The sequence below is a fragment of the Daucus carota genome, chromosome 7, assembly GCF_001625215.2.
Source record: "Daucus carota subsp. sativus chromosome 7, DH1 v3.0, whole genome shotgun sequence".
Classification (NCBI taxonomy): Eukaryota; Viridiplantae; Streptophyta; class Magnoliopsida; order Apiales; family Apiaceae; genus Daucus; species Daucus carota.
In genome coordinates, this window is record NC_030387.2 from 34,496,394 (window position 1) to 34,502,393 (window position 6,000).

Below are 6,000 nucleotides of genomic sequence, written 5' to 3' on the forward strand. Positions count from 1 at the left end.
ATGAGTTGTATGGTTTCACGGGGAATGCTGTCCAGATTGTTGGAAGGGTAAGACTCCCAATCACCCTTGGAGTGGAACCCCGAGCTGTCACTCAGGTTGCAGAGTTCATGGTAGTAAACGAAGACATCTCCTATAACGGGATCCTGGGCAGACCCATTTTAAGGGACATGCGAATTGTAACCTCAATATACCACCTATCCATGAAGTTCCCAACCCCCAATGGGGTAGGGTGTGTACGAGGATGTCAGGCTGACTCCCGGGAATGTTATAGCAAGGCTTTGAGGTCCGCAGTAAAAGCCTGTAAAGAAGCCCAACAAATGGATGAAGATATCCCGGAGAGCTGTTACAAGCAGGTGGATATTGAAGAGAAACCTGAAACCAAGGCTCAGGGAAGAGTTTTAATAAAGTTTGTGAAAGCAACCTGCAACATGGTGATCATCGTACAACATCCGGGGGAAGATCCTTATCTAGAAGCCTCGCATGCCGTGCATGAAGGGCTTGCACCCACGGATGAACTCCCAGCAAAGAAAATTGATACAGCTGAAACCCTGGTTGAAGGGATTGTGGAAGATGTTACTGACAGTGACTTCGAAGGAGATGGTCAAAAACAGCCCCAGAATAAAAAGCAAGAAAATGAGTGCGAGGCACCTTGTGACTTCAATAGTGCTATGGTAACCTATCAACTCGGAAACCGAACACGGCTTCCCGTTCATGAAATCCTGGGTACGCAACCCCAAGAGGGTGGCAACAAAGAGGTTACCGTTGAGATCGACCTCGACCCAAGGATGCCGGAAACCCAAGTGAAGACTGGAGCAGCTGGGGATACCCTGTCCATCTTGGTGGATGAGTCCGACCCCACTAAAGAACTAAAAATTGGGGAACAGTTGGGACCGGACCTAAGGGAAACCCTGACCGCATTCTTAAAGAATAATCTGGACGTCTTCGCTTGGAACCATTCGGATATGATCGGGATTCACCCGGAAGTCATGTGCCACCACCTCAATATTGACCCAGACAGGAAGGGAGTCAGACAGAAAAGAAGACCAATTAGCGGGGAAAGGGCTACCGCTCTTCAAGAAGAGGTAGACCGACTATTGAAGGCAGGCCTAGTGAAAGAAGCTTTTTACCCCACTTGGCTAGCAAACCCAGTGTTGGTGAAAAAACCTAACGGAAAGTGGAGGACTTGCATAGACTTTACTGATCTGAACAAGGCTTGCCCTAAAGATAGCTTCCCGCTCCCTCGAATTGACCAATTGGTGGATTCCACTGCGGGGCATGCACTGTTAAGCTTCATGGACGCCTACTCGGGCTACAATCAGATCCCCATGTTCGAGCCAGATCAGGAACACACCTCCTTCATCACCGACAGGGGGCTTTATTGCTATATAGGCATGCCGTTTGGGCTATTAAACGCTGGGGCTACATATCAGAGGCTGGTCAATAAGATGTTTAAAGATCAGATTGGAAGAACTATGGAAGTGTATGTAGATGACATGTTAGTAAAATCAAAGGAGGCTTACGATCATGTTACACACTTATCAGAGATGTTCGACATACTGAGGGATTATAGGATGAAGTTGAATCCCCAAAAATGCGTGTTCGGGGTTGAATCCGGCAAGTTCTTGGGCTTCATTGTCAATCACAGGGGAATCGAAGCTAACCCTGCGAAGATCAAGGCCTTAATTGAAATGAGGTCGCCTAGGAACGTAAAGGAGGTGCAATGCCTTACAGGCCGGGTCGCCGCCCTAAACCGGTTTATCTCAAAATCCTCAGACAAATGTAGAGAATTTTTCGCAGCCATAAAAAAGGGGCAAAAATTTGAATGGACGACAGAATGTGAGGCTGCTTTCCTGAAGCTGAAAGAGCAACTTGGAAGCCCGCCCCTGCTGGCCAAGCCAACAGAGGGTGAAGCCTTGATCCTTTACCTAGGGGTTTCCGAGTTCTCAATTAGCGCCGTCCTGATCAAGGAGGAAGAGCAAGCCCAACAGCCAGTATACTATGTGAGCAAGAGATTACTTGATGCTGAAACCCGCTACTCAAACATGGAGAAGTTAGCCTATGCACTAATCTTGGCTTCCCGCAAATTAAGGCCTTACTTTCAGGCTCACAAGATTGAAGTACGAACATCCTTCCCCCTCAGACAGGTCTTGCACAAGCCGGAAGCCTCGGGAAGAATCATGAAATGGGCGGTCGAGCTGGGCCAGTTTGACATAGAGTACAAGCCTAGAACCGCAATAAAGGGGCAAGCGCTAGCTGACTTCATCTTAGAATTTCCACCTACTTTTGAGGTCGAAGGGATGGAATGCACACCTGAACCCCAGTCTTCAGTAGCCATACCTGAGAATTGTTCCCCTTGGTGGAACCTGTACGTCGATGGGGCTGTAAATGGAAATGGGGCCGGGGCTGGCATTGTCTTAGTCAGTCCGGAAGGCCATAAGCTGCAAAGCTCCATTCATTTCGACTTCAATGCCACTAACAACGACGCGGAGTATGAAGCCCTAATAGCTGGCCTGAGGCTGGCCTTGGAAATGAGAGTGGAAAACATGAATGTTTACAGTGATTCTATGCTGGTAGTCTGGCACATCCGAGGAGGCTTCCAAGCTAGGGGTCCCCGCACTGATCTCTATATGCGGTATGCCCAGGAATTAATTGGAAAATTCAGAGAAATCAAGCTAGAGCAAATACCAAGGTCTGAGAATGCAGATGCTGATGCTTTAGCCAAATTAGGCTCTCAGAGGGATGCACACATGCTCGGGGTGATCCCCCTCGAAATCCAGTATCAGCCTAGCATCCCCAAAATTGAAGTCATGGATGTTGAAGCTGATGAGACTAACCTCTGGACAACCCCAATCCACGAATACATAGCCAATGGAACCCTGCCTACAGACAAAGATGAGGCCAGAAAATTGAGGTACAAGGCTGCCCAGTATGTAATTTATGATGGAATCCTTTACAAAAGGGGATTCAATCGGCCCCTCCTCAGGTGTGTCGCTGGGGTAAGGTGTGAATACATTATGCGCGAGGTGCATGAGGGGATCTGTGGGAATCACTCGGGGGGTGCCTCCCTCGCTCACAAAATCCTTCGTCAAGGCTACTACTGGCCTACCCTCCACAAGGATGCTCATGCCTTCGCCAGGGCCTGTGACAGCTGCCAGAGGTTCTCTAATACAAACAAGAGTCCCGCGGTACCCCTGAAGACCCTGACAAGCCCCTGGCCGTTTGCTGTTTGGGGGATAGATCTGATTGGTGAATTGCCAAAAGGGAAAGGAGGGGTGAAATATGCAGTCGTGGCTGTAGATTACTTTACTAAATGGGCTGAAGCTGAACCCCTAGCTTCCATCACTGCAAGGAAGTTGGTAGACTTCGTTTGTCGCGCAATCGTCTGTCGTTACGGGGTTCCCTACAAGCTCATATCAGACAATGGGAAACAGTTTGACAGCAATGAAATGATGAATTTCTGTGAAAACCTTGGCATAAAGAAAGGCTTCTCCGCGGTGTGCCACCCTCAGAGCAACGGTCAAACGGAGGCCGTAAACAAAATTATCAAGCACACCCTGAAAGCCAAACTAGAAGAGAAAAAGGGATGCTGGCCAGAAGAACTTCCCATGGTGTTGTGGTCTTACAATACCACTCCAAGGTCTACCACCGGCGAAACCCCGTTCACCTTAACATACGGGTGTGAAGCCATGGTTCCCGTGGAAGTTGGAGCAGGATCTTTTCGAAGGGATAACTACGACCCTGAGAATAATGAGGTCAACCACAGGCTTTACTTAGATCTGATTGAAGAAGTACGAGATACGGCTCAGTTGAAACTTGCTGCATATCAACAGAGGACCCGTAAATATTTTGATAAGAAAGTAAGGGCTCGACCCCTCAAAACGGGAGACCTAGTTCTCAGAAAAATGATGCCTAACATGAGGGTTCCCGCTCATGGGGCCTTCGGTGCAAAGTGGGAAGGCCCATATATCATCAAAACAGTGCTTTGGGAAGGTACCTATCACCTCACAGACATGAATGGAAGACTCATACCACGGGCATGGAATGCCCAACACTTAAAGAGGTATTACCAGTAGCTTCACCCGGGTAGTATTTCTGTAGGCTTCGGCTTAAGGGTCAGGAAATAAAGGCGATTTATTAGTTGTAATCGCTATGCTTTTAGGAGAATTATCAGGCTACTATTTGCTTTATTTGCTAGGACGCTCGGGGGGTAGTGTCGTTGCACCCCCCAATATTATGCTATGTCAATTTTTACCATGTGATTCAATAAAATTTCGCAGCTTTCCGTTACAAAAATGTTGTATATGCTTGCTTGCTTACCATGATTGTTAATTGAATACTTCATGTATGCTTTAAAAATTATTTAGGGCTTCAATTGCATCTAGTTCTCCACCATAATTAAAATTATGCTAAAGAACTCGGGGGGTAGTAGGCGTATCATTAACATTATTCATTTGGCTTAAAATTCAAATAAATTTGGGAATCTAAAAACACTAAAACTCGTGAACACAATTTGGTAACTTGGCTGCACCGGTGGGAAGGAAAGCTTTTCAAGCTTTCAAGGTTTCAAGCCTATCAAGGCATTCAAGGCTAAACCTTTTCAAGCTTTCAAGGTTTCAAGCCTATCAAGGCTTTCAAGGCTAAAGCTTTTCAAGCTTTCAAGGTTTCAAGCCTATCAAGGCTTTCAAGGCTAAAGCTTCTCAAGCTTTCAAGGTTTCAAGCCTATCAAGGCTTTCAAGGCTAAAGCTTTTCAAGCTTTCAAGGTTTCAAGCCTATCAGGCTTTCAAGGCTAAAGCTTTTCAAGCTTTCAAGGTTTCAAGCCTATCAAGGCTTTCAAGGCTAAAGCTTTTCAAGCTTTCAAGGTTTCAAGCCTATCAAGGCTTTCAAGGCTAAAGCTTTTCAAGCTTTCAAGGTTTCAAGCCTATCAAGGCTTTCAAGGCTAAAGCTTTTCAAGCTTTCAAGGTTTCAAGCCTATCAAGGCTTTCAAGGCTAAAGCTTTTCAAGCTTTCAAGGTTTCAAGCCTATCAAGGCTTTCAAGGCTAAAGCTTTTCAAGCTTTCAAGGTTTCAAGCCTATCAAGGCTTTCAAGGCTAAAGCTTTTCAAGCTTTCAAGGTTTCAAGCCTATCAAGGCTTTCAAGGCTAAAGCTTTTCAAGCTTTCAAGGTTTCAAGCCTATCAAGGCTTTCAAGGCTAAAGCTTTTCAAGCTTTCAAGGTTTCAAGCCTATCAAGGCTTTCAAGGCTAAAGCTTTTCAAGCTTTCAAGGTTTCAAGCCTATCAAGGCTTTCAAGGCTAAAGCTTTTCAAGCTTTCAAGGTTTCAAGCCTATCAAGGCTTTCAAGGCTAAAGCTTTTCAAGCTTTCAAGGTTTCAAGCCTATCAAGGCTTTCAAGGCTAAAGCTTTTCAAGCTTTCAAGGTTTCAAGCCTATCAAGGCTTTCAAGGCTAAAGCTTTTCAAGCTTTCAAGGTTTCAAGCCTATCAAGGCTTTCAAGGCAAAAGCTTTTCAAGCTTTCATGGTGTTGGGCTTGCGGTAGCTCTTCAAGGTTTAAAGCCCATCGAGGCTTTCAAGGCTGAAGGCTTACCGCAGCTTTCGAGTTTAAAGCCTATCCAGGCTCATAAGGCTTACTTGGTGAAGTTATTACAAGGCCAACTTTGTGGGATCACTAAAAAGCTCACTTCGTGGGATTACTTCGGAACTTATTTGGAGGAATTATTACAAGGCCTACGTTGTCAAATTATCTCAAAACTTATACCGGGAGACTACTTTAAAGGCTTACACCTAGGGGTCATTTTGGAGCTTAAGCCCAATGGTGTTCCTAGATTTTCACACATGCGAGATCGGATTCAACTATGCTTGAACGGAGTATTACAAGGAAAGATCAAGTGCTTTTATATACGCTATTCGTGAGTTAACACATACATTAGCATACATTCGCAAAGAAGGAAGCAACCTTGAAGAACAAGGCCCCAAGGGTCGCAAACCCCAGAAGGTGGACAATGTGTACAC